Genomic DNA, 20,570 nt, shown 5'->3' with positions numbered 1-20,570 from the left:
CTTTTACCTGCTGTCAATTTAAAGTTCCAACAGTTTTAAAGCTTTCTGAAGATTTCCTGTCCGGATGAATGGTTGGTCTGCACAGCTGATAAAATGAACTATATGAATAATAGTATTATTTCATGTTCTTGTCACAGAATCAAGAAAGGTACAACACAGAAACAGGCCCTTTGTTCCATCTAGTTTGTGTTGTTCTATTTAAGCAGTCTGTTCCCATACCCCGACCATCCAGGAACCTATACAATCCTCTTATATGTTGAAGTTGAGCACGCATGCACCAGTTAGGTTGTCTGCTCATTCCACACCTGGATGATCGTCTGTTTCAAGAAGTATCCCCTCATGTTCACCTTAATGTTTCACCTTTCACCCTTAATCCATGGCCTCTGGTTGTATTTCCCCCCAATATCAGTGGGAAAACCCATTTTTGAAAAGTGAAAAAGCTTCCATTTACCCCATGTATAACTCTCATAATTTTGGTACAGCTTCATCAAATCTTCTCTCAATTCTTCTACATTGCAAGTAATAAAGTCCTGTCCTGTTCAATGTTTCCTAATAACCCAAGTCTTCTAGACCTGGCAACATCCTTGTGAATTTTCTCTGAACTCTTTCAACCGCTTTTATATCTTTCATGTAGGTTCGTGAACAAAACTACACACAATACTCCAAAATGGGCCTCACCAGTATCTTCGACAAGTCAAGAAAACATCCGTTTATTGTTTTCATTACTTTGGTTCATGAAGACCAATGGGCTGATTTTTTTCCCCATCACTATCTAACTATGATACCAGTTTCAGTGAATTAAGTACATATATTCCCAGGTCCCTTTCTTCTACAAAACTCCTCCGTGCCTGACCAGTCACCGTGAGAGACCTCCATTGGTAGATAATACCAAAGTGCAACACCTCACACTTGTCTGCATTAAATACATTTTTCCATTTCTTAACCCATTTTCCCAGCGGGTCCAGATCGCACTGCAAGCCATGATAGTCTTCCTCACTGTCCACTACACCACCAGTCTTGGTGCGATCTACAAATCTGCTGATCCGGTTAAACACACCATTATCCAGATTTTTGATATAGATGACAAACAACATCAGATCCAGCACTGATCCCTATGGCTCACCACTAGTCCCTGGCCTCCGGTCAGTGAGGCAACCATCTGCTACCACACTCTGGCTTCTCCCAAAGACAGTGTCTCATCCAATTTACTATCTCGTCTTGAATGCTGAGTGACTGAACAGCTGAACAACATTGGCGTCCTCCAATCCTCCAGTATCTCACCTGCCACTAAGGATGATTTAACATTCTGTGGTAAGGCCCCAATAATTTCTGCACTTGTCTTCCGCAGGGTCCCATGGAACAACTTGTCAGGCCCTGGGGATTGATCCACACTAATTTGCCTCAAACCCCTCCACCTCTGTAATCTGTACAGGGTCCATGAAGTTGATGCAGCTTTGCCTCAATTCTACAGACTCCGTGTCCATCTCCTGATTAAATACGGATGCAGAAAAAAATCTTCCACATCTATTTTGTCTCCTCATATGGATTACCATTCAGATCTTCCAGAGGAATAATTTTTCCCTTGCAATCTTTTTGCTCATAACATATCTGCAGAATGAATGAGGATTCTTCTTCACCTTGTCTGCTTAGGCAACTTCATGTCTTCTTTTGTTTCGTTCATAAGAGTTCACTTCAACTTCATGTAATTCATAAGTGCCCCATTTATTCCTCTCTGCCTGTAAATGGTCTGAACATCCTTTTTATTGATCAGGGAGAGGAAAGCCAAAGCGGTGATAGAGTTGCATGCTGGGAGGTGGGGGTAGGTGGGAGTAAAGTAAAGGTGCAGGGGCAATGGGAGTCTGACTAACAGAACAGAGAGTGGACAGGTTGTGGAGGCAGTTGTTGTTCAGTCCTCAGACAAAGTCAGGAATGAAAACGTTGAGCATGGTGCAGTGAATATGCTGAGCCCTGAATATTTCAATACAAGGAGCAGCGTAGGAAAGGCGGATGTGTTCAGGGCATGGATCAACACCTGGAATCAACACTAGGACCTGGCAACTGTGGACTGTGACATGCTGCTTTATGGCAAAAGTAAATGCTTGTTAAATGGGAGGCCTTCAAAGTGAAATCTTGAAAGTACAAAGCGGGTATGCGCTTGTCAGAATAAAAGGTAAAATAGAAACTGTAGGGAAACTTGGATTTCAAGAGATATTTAGATCCTGGTGAAGCACAAAGTGAATGGAGTTGCATAACAGGGATAGGCAGGCAGTTTCTTATGGAGCATAGGAAAAGCAAGAGAACACATAAGAAGTAAATCAGGATGTCTAAAATGTGTGGGAGTCCCACACATTGATTGGGGCTTCAATACTGTTAAAGGTCTAGATGGGTTAGAGATTGTGAAATGTGTTCAGAAAAGTTTTCTAAATGAATATATAGATATACCAACTAGGGAGGATGTAATATTAGATCTCCTATTTGGAAATGAGCTAGGGGAGGTGACGGAAGTGTGCGTAGGGGAACACTTTGTTTCCATTGTTCATAACGTCATTAGTTTCAACTTGATCATGGACAAAGATAGATCTGGTCCTCGGGATGAAGTTATAAACTGGAAAAAAGCCAGATTTGAAGAAATGAGAAAGGATCTAAAACGCGTAGATTGGGACAAGTTGTTCTCTGGCACGAATGTGATTGGTAAGTGGGAGGCCTTCAACGAAGAAATTTTGAGAGTGCAGATTTTTTTTTGTTCTTGTTAGGGGTAAAGGCAATACGAATAACTATAAGGAACCTTGGTTCTCGAGGAATATTGGAACTCTGATAAAGAAAAAGACATATATGTATAACATGTATAGGCAACAGGGAGGAAATAAGATGCTTGAGGAGTATAAAAAGAGTAAGAAAATATTTGAGAAAGAAATCAGGAGGGTTAAAAGAAGACATGAGATTGCTTTGGCAGTCAGGGTGAAGGATAATCCTAAGAGCTTCTACAGGTATGTTAAGAGCAAAGGGATAGATAAATCCCCTGGACCTGACAGGGTAATCACTCGGACTTTGAAGGAGACTGGTGTTGAAATTGCAGGGGCCCTGAGTGAAATACTTATAATGTCGATATCCACCGGTCAGGTGCCGGAGGATAGCTCTTGTATTTCCGTTGTTTAAAAGTGGGTCAAAATGTAAGCCGGGAAATTATAGGCCGGTAAGTTTGACATCTGTAGTAGGTACATTATTGGAAGGGGTACTAGGAGATAGGGTGATAGACAGGGACTTAACAGGAAAGTGGATGAAGGGAAGGCAGTGGATGTTGTATACACGGACTTCAGTAAGGCTTCTGACAAGGTCCCGCATGGGAGGTTAGATAGGTTGATTCAGTCGCTAGGTATACATGGAGAGGTAGTAAATTGGATTAGACATTGGTTCAATGGAAGAAGCCAGAGAGTGGTAGTGGAGGATTGCTACGCTGAATGGAGGCCTGTGACTAGTGGTGTGCCACAGGGATCAGTGCTGGGTCCATTGTTCTTTGTCATCTATATCAATGATCTGGATGCTAATGTGGCATTAGCAAATTGGCTGATGATACAAAGATTGGAGGTGCAGTTGACAGTGAGGAAGGCTTTCAAAGCTTGCAGAGGGTTGCAGGAATGGGCTGCAAAAATGGCAGATGGAGTTTAATGCGGACAAGTGTGAGGTATTGTACTTCGGAAGGTCAAACCAAGGTAGAACATACAAGGTAAATGGTCGGACAATGAGGAGTGCAGTAGAGCAAAGGGATCGGGAAGTACAGATTCATAATTCCCTAAAAGTTGCGTCACAAGTAGATAGTGTTGTAAAGAGAGCTTCTGGTACTTTGGGCTTTATGAATCAAAGTGTTGAGCATAAGAGTTGGACTGTAATGTTGAGGTTGTTTAAGACATTGGTGAGACAGAAATTGTGAGACAGAAATTGGTGAGACAGATTGTGTGCAGTTTTGGTCACCTAATTACAGGAAGGATATAAATAAGATTGAAAGAGTGAAGAGAACGTTTACAAGGATATTGCCGGGACTTGAGAAACTGAGTTACAGAGCAAGGTTGAATAGGTTAAGACTTTATTCCCTGGAGCGTAGGAGAATGAGGGGTGATCTGATAGAGGTGTATAAAATTATGGTGGGTATAGATAGACTGAATGCAAGCAGGCCTTTTCCACTGACGCCAGGGGAGAAAGACAAAGAGAGGTTATGGTTAAAGGGTGAACGGGGAAAAGTTTAAAGGGAACATGGCGGGGGGCTTCTTCACACAGAGACTGTTGGGAGTGTGGAAAGAGCTGCCAGATGAAGTGGTGAATGCAGGTTCACTTTTAACAGTTAAGAAAAACTTGGACAGGTATATGGATGACAGGGGTATGGAGGGATATGGTCCAGTTGCAGGTCCGTGGGACTAGGCAGAAAAATGATTTGGCACAGCCAAGAAAGGCCAAAAGGCCTGTTTCTGCGCTGTAGTGTCCTTTGGTTCTACGGATCTAGCCCGCCAGGAGTATCTTATAAAGAACTTATCGTTTCCAACTCCATCAGCACCATCGACAGCCCATTCCACGCACACCATTTGCGTAAAAGAAACTACCCCTGACATCTCCTCTGTACCTACTTACAAGCTCCTTAAAACTATGCCCTCTCGTGCTATCCATTTCAGCCCTGCGAAAAAGCCTCTGACTATCCACACGATCAATGCCTCTCATTATCTTGTATATCTCTATCAGGTCACCTCTCTTCCCAGGTCGCTCCAAGGAGAAAAGACGGAGTTCACTCAACTAATTCTCATAACGCCTGCTCTTCAAATCCTGGCATCAGCCTTGTAAATCTCCTCTGCACCATTTCTATGGTTTCCACATCCTTCTTGTAGTGAGGCGACCAGAATTGAAAACAAGGCTCCGTGGGGTCTGACCAGGGTCCTATATAGCTGCAACATTACCTCTCAGCTCTTAAACTCAATCCCATGACTGATGAAGGCCCATGCACTGAACGCCTTCTTGAATACAGAGTCTACCTGCGTAACTGCTCTGAGTGCCTTATGGACTCGGACCCCAGGATCCTGCTGATCCTCATATACAAAGACCATTACTGATGATCTGGAACCCAGAAAGATCCCAGTTACAAACGGCACTTGGCATTTCAGTATTGTTGATGTACGTACAGTATGGGATGAGGTGGAGAGCGCTAGGTGTGACGAGAGGGAGGGAGAGAGAGGCAGAGAGGGAGGGAGGGGGGAGAGGGCTGGGTTCAGAGAGAGTGAGAGAGAGCGAAGTGGGGACAGCTTAGGATGAGCGGTGCATTTAGAGGGTGAGAGAGAGAGGAATACAGTGTGGGATACGGGTGCCAACAGGGAGATTGCATGGGAGAGCAAGGGGAGAGGGTAAGACTGGAAGAGAGATTGAGAGGGAGAGGGTTAGAAATGGAGGAGCTTACAGAGAGGCAGAGGTGAGAGAGACGAGTTTGAGTGAGGTGACAGGGTGCATGAGAGAGGAGGACATGGAGAGGGGAAGACAGAGGGTGACTGAGATTGGGAGTGGGATAGCAGGTGATAGGGGTAGGGACAGGGATTGTGGGATGGGAGAGAGAATGGAAGAGTAAGATGAACAGATGGACAGAGGGGAGAGAGTGTGAGAAATGAAAAGAGGCATGAGAGAGTGAAGAGATGAAGAGAGACGAGAGAGGAGTACGATTTGTTAATAGAGGAGTAGAGGCAGTGGTGAGAGTAGAAAGCGAGGAAAGTGGTGATAGAGAGTGGGAGACTAGTCGAATAGGGTGTAACAGAGGGGTAGAGAAGGGGGGAGAGGGAGAAAGGCGATGAGGAAGCAAGGATGATTGAGAGGGGTGATGATAAGGGAGGGGTGAGGGAGAGGCGAGATGGTGACGGCGAGAGGGAGAATGAAGTAAGGGCTGGGGTAGAGGGCCGGATAATGAAGAGGGACTGGGAGGAGGGAGTGATGAGGGAGCCAGTGTATGTAGCCTGGAGTGAGGGGGAAAGGCGAACAGATGGTGTGCCTGATTAGAATTGTTTGACTATCTTTTTATTCAGTCCTCACTTGCGCGATGGTAAATCATGTATGTTCACAAGTCACCGAACAAATCCACCATGAGATTACGTTTCCACGCCGGGAGTTTGACCACGTACAGTTTGGGTCTCCATTTCCGACAGCGGGGAGTTTGACCACATACGGTTCCGGTCTCCATTTCGGACATCGGGGAGTTTGACCTCATACTGTTCGGGTCTCCATTTCGGACATCGGGGAGTTTGACCGCATACTGTTCGGGTCTCCATTTCGGGCAGTGGGGAGTTTGACCGCATAAGGGGACCTACTGCAGGTCACAGCAGCATGTCAACCGCAGCTAATGCCGGGGTGTTTCCGTTTCAGATGACGTGAGGAAGGAGTTGATCTCGGGTTTGTGTCAGTCGAGGGCTGGTTGCAGTGGGAAAGGGCCGGACCAAGCCGGACAGCAAACAGATAATTGGTAGGAAGCAGAGGGTGAGAGGCTGTTTCTTGAACTCCATTTCCGAGCTTAGTAACGTTCCCTGGGGTTACGCCCATTGTTACTTGTCATCTAGGTCAATAACTTGGTTAAGAAAGTACAGGGTATGGGTGGAGAGTTTGCAGCAAGTTCAAACAATTACTCTTTTTGAAAGACAGTCAGCGTAAATACTCCCCTATCTTTCCCTCTCCCCACTCAGAACTGATCTAAAGCTACTTCAGGAGAGGCAAGATCTTGAACTGAGTAAACTCTGTGAGTGAGATGGACTGGTTTTCAATGGCTGTGCTGCTCGGAGCTTATTACCAGGAGTGATTTTGACTGGGTCTGACAGAGACATAACTGGTTCTTCTGGGCACATTCAGTCTCACTCCAACTATTTCCTACCTTCCTTTGTACAGGCATGTAACGTCTAAAGTGTTTGAGTAAATGACACTCACCAAACTTTCTCCTGACTGAATCCTGGAATCTCCGATTCGGAAGAGTCCTCTCCAGTTGATGCTCTCAGTCCTCGGGCTGGTTCACTTGTTGCTGTTCCCTCGTCTTCAGTCGTGGTTTGTTTCCAGTTGGGGTTCTTCTTCAAATAAATCTCTCACCGCAGGTCTAACTTTAGCATAAAAGATAATGAAGCACATTATCAATAAAAAAGGAGGACCAAGCTTGTCTACTAAATGTTACTAAGAACAAAACTGACTGATATTTAAATTTTGAAGGCAGATATAATGATCTCAGTGAACAACCTTTTATTGACCCTCACACATCACAAAATGATATGGGATAAGAAGGAGCCATCATTCAGTCATGGTAAAACATAAGATACAGGAACACAATTAGGTGATTCCATCCAACTGTTCTGCCCCACCACTCAACCATGGCTGAGAATTATTCCAACAGCATATTCCTGACTTCCTTCTGTAACCCTGACGTGACTTAGCAATCATGAATATATTAATCTATGTCATAAATACACTCAATGGCAGCCTCAACCTACCCCTGCGGCAACAAATTCTACAGATCAGACAGCTTTTGGCCATTGTTGTTCTTATCTCAGTTTTAAACGGAAGCATTTTTATTCTGAGATTGTGCTGTAAGATTACAGACTCTCCGTCTGAAGGAAACATCCTCTCCATGTCCACTGTATCCAGTCTTTTCAGCATTCGGCAGGTTTACTTAACAATATATTGCCCCCACCACCCCCACCGTCACTCTGAAATTCATTGAGAACCATCAAATGCTCCTCATACATAAAGCCGATCATTCCTGAGATTATTTTTGTAATCCTTCTTAGCAATAACCGTACTGAACACATTTCCAGGAAAAACAGACAAATAGGTACCAGGATAATTTACAAGGAAAAGTTCTGCTTTCATCACTGTTCTACTATCACCGAACGAGTCATTTCCATTTGCTTGATTTCCACCGAGTGACAGACAGGTGACAGTGAGGGGGGGGGGGGGGGGTGGTTTCCAAACACAGTTTGGACACCAAAGCTCACGAGTCTATTTCTACTGTTGTAAAGACGGATCAGCACATTTACTCATAGCCTCTCCCTGTGAGGATGGACTGGTAACCCATCTTCTCCTCAGTAGCAGTCTTTGCTTCCAATGGAACTCCAGGAAAAAAAACCCCAATAGATCCCAGACCAGGAATACTCTCTCAACACCTCATAAGACCAAGCAGCTCGATCGCCGGGTCCTTTTTACCTGGATCAAAAACTGTGATATCCAGTTCCCAACCTCACAGGGTCAAACAGCTGAACCTCATTTAACAACCCTGACAGTCTCACACATCGCCCCCCCCCCTCCCCACATCTCACATTGGGTAGTGAAATCCCTGATTTCCCCACAACCAATGTCCAGCTGCTCGAAATTTCAGCTTTATTGCAGTAGGATGGCCATCCAGCTCCATCTGTAGAAGCACTAACCAAAGTCAGAGCCAAAACACCGACAGGTCCATATGCCTGGAATGCCGATCACAGGATTATAGCCCAAGCACCAACTCTCCCAGTACACTTTGCTGCCAGTAAAATGCTGCAGTGTGTCAGCCAGTCACAGTTCAATTACCAGCAACTCCACACTAATGCATTCCAGAAAACAAAGAACGATTCTGGAAATGACTCAACGAGGCCAAAGGTACAAAAGAACACTTCACAATGAAGACAACTGTTGCAGGAAAAATTGCTGATGGATAATATTGAGGTGTGGGATACAGGGTGGACAGAAGTTGACTGAGATGGTTGATGTATATCACTGAAGCGGGCGGGGGGTGGGGGTTAGGAGACTGGACAGAGGTTGAACGAGATGGGCCGGGATGAGCAGATGGAACCAGGTTGGAGAAGGGATCAAGGACAATCACTGATGGTCCTCCAGTAACACACAGATACTGAATTAATAGTATATACTACTGCATAAAAGATTCTAAAATGACAAAGTTAGAGCAACCAATAAGAATTTTGCCATATATACTTTGATGCTCACCTATTTTTACATCAACACACCATAGAAGTTTTTTTTTTGAAGAAGTTACGAGGAACGTTGACGAGGGTAAGGCAGTGGATGTAGTCTATATGGACTTCAGCAAGGCCTTTTGACAAAGTTCCACATGGAAGGTTAGTTAAGAAGGTTCAGTCGTTAGGTATTAATGCTGGAGTAATAAAATGGATTGAACAGTGGCTAGATGGGAGATGCCAGAGTGTAGTGGTGGATAATTGTTTATCGGGATGGAGGCCAGTGACTAGCGGTGTGCCTCAGGGATCTCTTTTGGGCCCAATGTTGTTTGTAATATACATAAATGATCTGGATGATGGGGTGGGAAATTGGATTAGTAAGTATGCCGATGATACTAAGGTAGGAGGTGTTGTGGATAATGAGGTGGGTTTTCAAAGCTTGCAGGGAGATTTATGCCGGTTAGAAGAATGGTCTGAACGTTGGCAGATGGAGTATAATGCTGAGAAATGTGAGGTTCTACATTTTGGCAGGAATAATCCAAATAGAACATACAGGGTAAATGGTAGGGCATTGAGGAATGCAGTGGAACAGAGATCTAGGAATAACAGTTCATAGTTCCCTGAAGATGGAGTCTCATGTAGATAGGGTGGGGAAGAAGGCTTTTGGAATGCTGCCCTTTATAAATCAGAGCATTGAGTACAGAAGTTGGGATGTAATGTTAAAATTGTACAAGGCATTGCTAAGGCCAAATTTGGAATATTGTGTACTGTTCTGGTCACCGAATTATAGGAAAGATATCAATAAATTAGAGAGAGTGCAGGGACGATTTACTAGATGTTACCTGGGTTTCAGCACTTGTTACAGAGAAAGGTTGAACAGGTTAGGTCTCTATTCATTGGAGCGTAGAAGGTTGAGGGGGGATTTGATCGAGGTATTTAAAATTTTGAGAGGGATAGAGAGAGTTGACGTGAATAGGCTGTTTCCATTGAGAGTAGGGGAGATTCAAACGAGAGCACATGATTTGAGAGTTAGGGGGCAAAAGTTGAAGGGAAACACGAGTGGTTATTTCTTTACTCAGAGAGTGAAGAATGAGTTTCCTGTAGAAGCAGTAGAGGCCAGTTCAGTTGTGTCATTTAAGGTAAAATTGGATAGGTATATGGACAGGAAAGGAGTGGATGGTTATGGGCTGAGTGCAGGAAGGTGGGATTAGGTGAGATTAAGAGTTCGGCACGGACTAGGAGAGCCGAGATGGCCTGTTTCCGTGCTGTGATTATTATATGGTTATAGAAAATTCCCCATCCAGATACTTCACGCCTTTGAACGGTAACAGCTCCGCCCGTGACTGTGAGGAACCGCGGAGACCTTTGGATACAGATCAGCACATCACAGAAACCATCCACCCCCCTAGACTTCACAGTCGCTCGGTAAAGCAGGCAATGAAATCAAAGATGCCCACAACATGGGACGTTCTCCTTTCTCACCCACCCCAGTCCGGGAGAAGACACAACAGCCAAAAATCTCCAGGTCAAATGCAAGGAGCCTCAGGAAGCGAGGCGAGTTGGGGGAAGTTAACGGGACTCAGGGGCCAACATCAGATTTCCCCAGCACAATAAGAAGGAAGTATCACCACCCATCCGGGAACTTTCAACACACCACGTGATCTTGCATCACAAAGCAAGATCTGCGGCACCCAGCCTCACGTGAGCTGTTGGCGGAAGTTCCATTTCAATTTTACGAAAATAGACAGCCTGGGCTCCTGGTTTGGATCATTCAATGTAGATTAAGTGAAGTCGACACATTATTGACGAGGCCATATAACTGGGTACTAAATGAATTATTGGCTTTCAGTTCGGTGCTCACGACCAACATCAGATCTCCTCGCTCGGGATCGGTCTCAATACTACCGATGGGAAAGTGATATCTCTGGCCTGCAGGTAGTGATCCCGAACCCGGCTCCTCGACCCAGGAGTCGAGGGACCTTTCCCTATACCGCAGACTGATCGCTTCAGCACTGAGCGGAACCGAAAACACAGTCACCCGGAGACAGTTAGCATGCGCGCAGTGATTGTTGCATCATACGGAGGGCGGGGCCTCGGAAACAGACGCATTTCAGGGAGTGATGAACATGGACTCCAAAATCCTTCTGATCATCGACACTGTTCAGGGTTTTGCATTTAAGGGTATCTCTTTGCATTTAACAGTGTATACTGTCTCTCTGAATTCGACCGAACAAGCTGCCGAGATGATCATCACTTATCAAATCTAACAGAATTCGCTCAGGTCTCTCAGGTATTACCAAGTGCACAAGAACGGGAAGGTACTGGAACAGAGAAGGACTGACTTGTAGCAGCAACACAAGCATGTTCACTCAGATAACACACAGAAAATAAATTATACTATTCTGTCAGTAAGAATATAGAAATGTTTTATGTTATTAATAATATATAAAATACATTGTGTCATGATCAATATACAAATGTACATTTTGTGTCAGTAACAGACTTGGAAATGTTGAATTTGGTTCCTCAGTCAAATAGTTGACTCAGTTTGGGAACAACTGGGCTCCTAGCTCCGGCCCTTGCAACACCCACAGGGACATTCCTCAGTGAACAAATCTGCAATTGTCCCTCACACGTAATAAAACCTGATATGGAAAGGGTCATCGTTCAGTCATGGGAAGACACAAGACAGAGGAACAGAATGAGGAAATTCGGTCCATCGAGTCTGCTCCACCATTCAGCCATGCCTGATATTTATTTCAACACCATATCCCCACCTATTCCATTTCGTAACGTTTAAGCTAAAATTGTAATGGCTGCCTTTACCCTTCCTTGTGCTGCATTCAATAAATTATCTGGTATTTCCTGGTAACAAAAAACTATTTCAGAAATAATTCAGTAAGGCAAAATACTTCACAATGAAGACAACGGCAGGAGAAAGATTGTTGATGAATAATCATTGGTGAGATACAGACTGGACAGAAGTTCAACAGGATGGTTGATATATATCATTGAGGTGATGGGATACAGGCTGGACAGAGGTTGAACAAGACGGTTGATATATATCACTGAGTTGGTGGGACAGAGGCTGGACAGAGGTTGACCCAGATCGGCAGGGGATGAGCAGATGGAGCCAGATGGGAGAATGGGATCAAGGGCGATCTCTGATGTTCCTCCCGCAATACACAAATCCTGAAATAATAGTACACACTAGTAGATAACAGATTCCAATATAACAAAGCCAGAACAAACAATAATAATTTTAGTATGTGCCCTTTTCTACTCTACGCACTTTATCAATGCTCCGCAGGAAGTCTCCCATCCTGATCCTTCACATCTTCATACGGCTACTCTCTCTTCCTTTAAATGAATGAAATAGCGAGAACTGTGGGCACAGATGAGTACATCATAGAATCCAATCTCCCCTCCATCGACACAGTCAACACTTCCCACTGCCTCAATAAAGCAGCCTATGCTTTAGTGTGATAGAGTCAGAGATGTTCCTGCCAACACGAACTGACTGTGGTCTCTCTGTCAAGAAATCCAGAAGCCAGCGACACGTGGCAGTGTTAAGGGCAAGCAGCGACAGTTTCTCCACTAGTCTCTGCGGGATGATGGTATTGAACGCTGAACTGAAATCAATGTACCGGATTCTGGAATAAGTGTCCAAGTGAGAGAGAACTGTGTGCAGTGTGGTGGATATTGCGTCCTCCGTAGAGCGATTTTGACGATAAGCAGACTGTAGAGGATCCAGAGATGAGGGGAGGCCGGCTGTGATTTGAGGCTTGACAAGCCGTTCGAAACATTTCATCACAATGTGGGTCAGGCCAACGGGACGGTCATCATTCAGACAGGCTACAACTGATTTCTTTGCCACAGGGTTGATTGTGGAGGTCTTGAAGCATCCGGGGACAATGGCTTGACTAAGGGAGATGTTGAAAATGTCGGACAGGACATCTGCTAATACATCAGCACATTCCTTGAGCACACGTTCTCTCATCGCTGGATCCTGTACAGACTACTTATCGTCCCAACCGCTCTACGGAGGACGCAATATCCACCACACTGCACACAGTTCTCTCTCACTTGGACAACAAAGACCCTTATGCCAGAATCCTGTACATTGATTTCAGTTCAGCGTTCAATACCATCATCCCGCAGAGAAACTGTCGCTGCTTGGCCTTAACTCTGCCATGTGTCGCTGGATTCTGGATTTCTTGACAGCGAAACCACAGTCAGTCCGTTTTGGCAGGAACATCTCTGACTCCATCACACTGAGCACTGGATCCCCACAAGGCTGAGTGCTTAGCGCATTGCTGTTTACACTGCTAACACATGAGTGCAGCCAGATTCAAGGAGAACCTGACGATTAAATTTGCTGATGTTACCACAGTGGTGGGGCTCATCAGCAAAAAAAATGAAACAATGTACAGGGAGGAGGTCAAACACCTGGCGAGCTGGTGCAGTGACAACAACTTGATGCATCATGTCACCAAAACCAAGGAGATGATTGTCGATTTCAGGCGGTCTCAGTCTGAGCACACACCCCTCAGCATCAACGGCTCCACAGTGGAGAGAGTGGACAACATCAAGTTCCTAGGGGTGCAGATGTCGGACAATATCCCCTGGTACAGGAACAACACTGGGATTGTAAAACGAGCCCAGCAGAGATTGCACTTTCTGAGGAAGCTAAAACAAGCATCACTCCCCACTAACATCTTAACTACATTCTACAGAGGAGTGGTTGAGAGTATGCTGACCTTTTGCATCACAACCTGGTACTCCAGCTGCAGTGCTGCCGACAAGAAAAGCCCTGCAGCGGGTGGTTAGGGGAGCAGAGAAGGTTATTGGGGTCTCCCTACCTTCTGTCCAAGACCTCTTTCAGAGTCGATGCCTCCAGAAGACACGGTACATCATTAAAGGCCCCTCACACCCTCTCCATGAAGTGTTTGTTCTTCTGCCATCAGGCAAACGTTACAGGAACATCAAAACTAAAACCACAAGGCTACTAAACAGCTTCCTCCCACAGGCAGTCAGACTGCTAAATAGCTGCTCCACCTGACTCTGCTGTGGACACGTTTAACTTCAACTGGACACTTATAACTTGATTTTAACTGACATGCGGCTGTTGTGTTTTACTATTTATTGCTGTGTTTATTATTTAGTGTTGCGTTTGTTATGTTATGATTGCACAGTTCCTGGGAAAAGCTGTCTCATCCTGCCCTGGAGTACGGTTAGAATGACAATAAAGTTTCTGAATCTGAAATATGGACAGAAGATGGATGTGAACTTCCCAGTCCCCCGGGAGGACGTGAGAGATCTGGATCTCACTGTCCTGTCTGAATGGGGAAAGATGAATTTCTGATACACGTGGAGGAGCGTCCCGAGGGTTCGATTACTCTGTTTAACCCTCTCTGTCTGCAAGAACACAACAGGCCGAACGGCCGCTTCCAGTATGCTGGAAATTTGTAAAACATTTATCGACCCCAGGAGTCGATCCAGGTGAAGTTTGGATCCGGTACCGGGCCGGGTGATGGAGGTAAAGTTCACCAGGTACATCTTAATGGATGGGTTCAATCTCGGCATCACCACCTCATCCCGCTCCTGGGACCAGAACACCAGGGGCTGAGCGGCGGCTCATCTCAGGCGGTTCGGTGTGACGGGCCCATAACTCGGACCGACCACGACAGGTTGTGTCCAGGAAGCGGGACGAGGCCGCCAGTTCGAGGAGGTTGACGGGACTCTGCCCAACAACAGGGTCCCCTCCCCCGGGATCGGCTTCAGTACTCACCGATGGGAAATTGTCGGTCGCGTTCACCCCTAGTGACCGGCCTCAATACTGACCGATGAGAACTTGATCAATTTGTCCCGCAGACAGCAATCGGTCCTCCGGCTCCGAGCAGACGATCCGCTTCAACAGAGAACGGAAAGAAAACCCCGCCCATCCGGAGACTGTGAGAGCGGGGGCGGGGCTTCGGAAACGGAAACCTGAGATACTGTAGATCTGCGTTTGAAATGGGAGTGAGAACCTGGATCACGGGACGGGTGGAGGGTCTCCCGTCTGAACCAGTGACTCTGCTCCTCGCCCCTCACACGCTGCCTGACCTACCTGCCGCATTTTACAACAAGTATATTTTTAATTTTTCCTGCTGTATCTTCCCGTCCACATCTTTCCACCTCCCGGTTCTCAGAGTTACGGGTTCGATTCATATCCCGGTCCGATCCACAATTCCCACACCTGGAGAAATGCAGGTTTCATTGAAGTCGCTTCTATATTTATAAACACTCATTTCTATTCACATTCCTCCGGAGCCTCACTGGACAGGAAAACTGAAACATCAAGTGAGAAACAGGAAGAGGAGGACATTCAGCCCCCAAACCATCAACAAAAAGGCGGCTGCTCTCCCATCTCAGCCAGATGTTTCTGCCCGATCGTCATTTTCTCGATCCCTTCCGTCTCCACACATCCGTCGGCCTCTGTCACTAATCCCACCTTCCCAACTCCCCTTCAACTGGATCCACCTCTTACTCCCCATCTCATGCCCCATCCCCACCCCTCACCTCTTTTCTCAGAAATTTTCCCGTCCACTCTCACTCCAGAGGGAGAGTCTCGGCCCGAAATGTTGACGGTTCATTTCCCTCCCCAGATGCTGTCCGACCCATTGAGTTCCTCCGGCAGTTTGTTCTTTGATCTGTATAACCCGTGTTAGTATGGGGAGCGGAATTTTACACCAAATGCTCTGCAGATGCCGGGGTCAACGAAACACGCACATCACGCTGGAGAAACTCAGCAGGTTGGGCAGCATCCGTGAAAACGAATAGTCAATGTTTCGGGCCGAGACCGTTCGGCAGGACTGAGAGGGAGGGGGCAGGGGCCTTATAAAGAAGGTGTGGGGGAGGGTGGCAAAGAGATGGCTGGTAGGTGCCAGGTGAAAAAACGGTAAGGGGAATGATCAAGGGGTGGGGGAGGGGAAGCAGAGAGGGGATAGGCAGGAAAGGTAAAGAAGGAATGTGAGGGGAAAGCACTATGTGTATCAGAAGAAGGCAGAACGATGACAGAGGTGATAGGCAGCCAGAGGAGGAGGCAGAGTGAAACTGGGATGGGGCCACATGCAAAAATGCTATTCCCTATTCCGATTTCCTCGGTCTCCGCTGCATCTGCTCCCAGGATTCGGCTTTCCGTTCCAAGACATGTCAAATACCCTCTTTCTTTAAGGATCGTGGTTTCCCTTCTGCCGTCATCAATGAGGCCCTCACACGAATCTCCTCCATTTCCCGCACTTCGGCGCTAAACTCATCCTCCCGTCACCACAGCATGGACCGAGTCCTCTTGTCCTGACGTACCACCCCCCAGACTCCGGATCCAGTATATGATCCCACGCAACTTGCGCCACCTTCAACAGGACCCCATCACCAAGCACATCTTTACCTCTCTACCCCTCTCTGCATTTTGCAGGGATCGTTCCCTCCGCGAATGCCTGTTCCACACGTCCTTCCCCACAGATCTCTCACCGGGTACTTATCCCTGCAAGCGTAAGTGCTACACCTGTCCCTACACCTCCTCTCTTACCACCATTCAGGCTCCCAAACAGTCCTTCCAGGTGAGCCGACACTTCACTGGTGAGTCTGTTAGGGTAATCTATTGCACCCGGTGCTCCCGGTGCGGCTCCTCCACATCGGCGAGACCCGACTCAGATTGGGGCACCGCTTCGTCGAGACAGGATCTCCCGGTTCCCATTCACTTCAACTTCGCTTCACGTTCCCATTCGGACATGTCGATACATGGCCTCTTCTAACGCCATGGTTAGGTCAAACTCAGGCTGGAGGAGCAACACCTCATACACCTCATAGGGTAGTCTCCTGCCCCTTGGCATGAACGTTGAATCCAAAGCAACGCGCACAAAATGCAGGAGAATCTCAGCACAACAGGCGGTATGTATGGAAAAGAGTAAACAGTCGACATTTTGGACCCAGCCTTTTTCATTGCTGAGGAGGAGGGGAAGTGATCTGAATGAAAAGGTCGGGATGGAGAAAGAGGGGAGGTGGAAGGTGATTGGTGAAGTCAAGTGGTGGGAAGATTAAGGGCTGGAGAATAAAGAATCGGAGAGTTGTCAATAGGAGAAAGGGAAGGAGGGGACCCGGGGGGAAGTAATAGGCCGGTCAGAAGAAATGGAAGTTCAGAGTGGGGAATAGAGGAATAGGTGGGGGTCGGAATTTGTTTACTGGAAGGAGAATTCAATATTTAGACAATCAGGTTGGAGGGTACCCAGATGGAATACAAAGTGTTGTTTCTCCACCGTCAATAGGAGGCCATTGATCGACACCTTGGAATGGGAATCAGAATTAAAATGTTTGGCAGCAGCCATGTTCACCTTGTGGCAGTTGATACAGAGATGCTGGACAAAACAGTCTCCCAATTTATGTCGGGTCTCACCAGTGTAAATGTGGCCGCAGTGGGAGCACCGGACACAATAGATGACCCCAGCCGATTTGCAGGTGAAGTGTTGTCTCACCTGGAAGGACTGTTTTGTGTCTGAATGGAGCTGAGGGAGGGGATGTACGGGTAGGTGTAGCACTTAGGCCGTATGCAGGGTTAAGTATCTGGAGGAAGATTAGTGAGGAGGGATGAATGAACAAGGGGTGTGTGGAGGGAGTGATCCCTGTTCACCCCTGTTTGTGACATCCTAAGCAGATTTGCATAAATGCACTCCCTACATTCATTAGCTATCTCTTTACTGCGACATATACATCACATATTCCATACAGTGAATTCTGAATGCATGCGGGGCTCCACACCAGTTCCTGAAGCCACTGAGGGGCAGTGACCAGAGAGCGATAAACATGTTCAACACTCTGCAGCACTGTTGGGCTGTTACCCTGGTGATGGAGGAAGTCGCTCAGCAGAACTAAGTAAAAATAGGAAATAAGGAACAACCTCACATACTTTGAGTTTCATTGTGACAAAGATGAATACTGAGCTCTCCGCCATTTTGCAATGGGGAAGCTAACATTCTAATGACAGTTTTAACCTTGTCTCGAGGTGCCTCCAGTAAATCTATTAGTAGTTTCATCTCTACAGAACATCCAGCAGTACCGAGGCTGTTCCAAAATCAAAACACATTTTTGGATGTTCCAAATGTCAGCTATAGGATATTTAAAAAGGACATCACACAATGTATTGTATTGATTATCGCTAAATGTCCTTTTTTGTTCAATTGTGGTTAAAAAAAACCATTAAACTCTTGTGTCTGCGAATAACCTATTACTACGATCAATCTCCGGCATTGATAGAGGTGATATTCAGATCCTGCTACCGGACAGAAGGATGGAATAGAAAGTCCCCAGATACAACTGAATAAATTGAGATTGTGATCTCAGACCCTAGACTCCGCACCTGTTGAAAACATCGCGTCCCTATCAGTCTATCCAGCCCTCAGAGTATCGTTGACATTTCTGGTTCCAGAGTCACCACCCCTCCATTGAGAACAGCCTCAGAGATCCCAACCTTCTCTCATACATACAAACTTTAATTCCAGAAGCACCCTTGTGAAATTTGAAAACAACAACTGTAATGAGCACACGTTCACGCATAACAGACAAGTTGGCGGCAGGATAATTTACTGCGAGAAACTGTGCTTTCTCTGCCCAGGTACTCTGCAGCTTAATGTGAAAAAGGCTAAGGAGCTGGTGGTGGACCTGAGGAGGGCTAAGGCACCGGTGACCGCTGTTTCCATCCAAGGGGTCAGTGTGGACATGGCGGAGGATTACCAATACCTGAGGATACGAATTGGCAATACACTGGACTTGTCAAAGAACACTGAGGCTGTTTACAAGAAGGGTCAGAACCGTCTGTATTTCCTGAGGAGACTGAGGTCCTTTAACATCTGCCAGATGATGCTGAGGATGTTCTATATGTCTGTGGTGGCCAGTGCTATCATGTTTGCTGTTGTGTGCTGTGGCAGCAGGCTGAGGGTAGCAGACACCAACAGAATCAACAAACACATTCGTCAGGCCAGTGATGTTGGGGGAGTGGAACTGGACTCTCTGACGGTGGTGTCTGAAAAGAGGATGCTGTCCAAATTGCATGCCATCTTGGACAATGTCTCCCATCCACTCCATAATATATTGGTTGGGCACAGGAGTACATTCAGTCAGAGACTCATTCCACCGAGATGTAACACTGAGCGTTAGAGGTAGTCATTCCTCGCTGTGGCCATCAAACTTTAGAACTCCTCCCTCGGAGTGTCAGACACCCTGAGCCAATAGGCTTGTGATGGACTTATTTCCACTTGGCAGGATTAACGTATTATTATCAAATTATTTATGGTTTTATATTGCTATATTTCTACATTATTCTTGGTTGGTGCGGCTGTAACGAAACCCAATTTCCCTCGGGATCAATAAAGTATATCTGCCTTTCTGTCTGTCTGTCTGTCTGTCTGTCTGTCTGTCTGTCTGTTTCCTTACTGCCCTGTTAACAGTCACAAAATATCTCCCGGTGTTCGATGTGCCTATCTATGCATGGAGTCGAAAGAGATGGGAGAGATTTTCAACAAATTCTCTGTGCCTGTGTTTCCTTGGGAGACAGGAAGAGACTGTAGAAATGACGATAGCCAGTCAGGTCGTGGATTGTGCACGGATTACACAACAGTTGCTTGCTGTCTTGAGGGGAATTAGGATGGATAAATCCCCAGCAATAAGGTAGAGGCTGCAGGAGCCCTGCCGGACACGGATGTTGCTGGTATTTAAGGAGTAGAGTCACAGGAGCAGGTTTAACAGGTTCGAAATTGTTTCCCTGAAGCAGAGGAGAATGTGAGGAGATGCTAGGAGGGGTTCACAACCTTTTATTTGTCATAGACACCTGCCATTGACGGGAAAGTCTGTGGACCTCTGGTTTGGAAAACCTGCTAGAGGTATACAAAACTAAGATGGTAGAAATAGGATGAATGCCGGTAGGCATTTGCCCTTTATGTTCGGTGTGGTCATGGGTTTGGAGCAAAAAGTGAAATATTTAAGGGGAATCGGAGTAGAAATTATTTCACTCAGAGGGTGGCTCGAATGCGGATGCGGGTTTCAAATGCAGTATATAGGTTAAGTTTGTATGGATGAGGGAGGTATTGGGGGATATTGTCTGGGTGCATGTGGATGGGTCCAGGCAGAGAATGGCACAGACTAGATGGGCCGAAAGGCCTGTTTCTGTGCTGTAAGAGAATGGATTACATTGTGCGTTCTACGCAAGTCTATTTCCCAGGAGCCTTAAAGCATTTCAACGTAATGTTCGAAAACGCTGCAACACAAGAAACACTCTGGAGATAAAGAATATCTGTGGAGAAGAACAAAGTTAATGCTTCAGCTCCAACCCCCTGTAACGGAATGGCTTCAAGCAATTTCTGACCTGATTTCAGGTCTCCAATAACTCGAGTGTTCCTTTAATTTCCAGCTGCTCACAAACAGGCGACAGGTGAGAATACTGAACCCGGGGTAGATAACCAACGATGCAATCAGTACACAGCTTGTTCCAGGTACTCACTAGCTCTGTGTATTGAGACTTCCTCTCTGATCTCTCTGCTCCATTGTATCTGTGCCCTTTGGGTTTGGACTCCCCAACCCTGGGGAATATTCCTTGGT

The 20,570-nt window shown here is 46.2% G+C and overlaps 1 protein-coding gene and 1 pseudogene across 1 annotated transcript in view; one reads left to right on the top strand and one right to left on the bottom strand.

Moving 5' to 3' along the window:
• LOC132388051 (zinc finger protein 850-like) overlaps positions 1 to 10,573 on the bottom strand; it is a 45,890-nt pseudogene extending 35,317 nt beyond the window's left edge.
• LOC132388053 (zinc finger protein 721-like) overlaps positions 1 to 20,570 on the top strand; it is an 87,059-nt gene that overhangs the window by 41,785 nt on the left and 24,704 nt on the right. The gene's annotated exons all lie outside the window — the stretch shown is intronic.

The sequence above is a fragment of the Hypanus sabinus genome, unplaced genomic scaffold, assembly GCF_030144855.1.
Source record: "Hypanus sabinus isolate sHypSab1 unplaced genomic scaffold, sHypSab1.hap1 scaffold_259, whole genome shotgun sequence".
NCBI lineage: Eukaryota > Metazoa > Chordata > Chondrichthyes > Myliobatiformes > Dasyatidae > Hypanus > Hypanus sabinus.
This window is presented reverse-complemented; position numbering and strand designations above follow the sequence as displayed.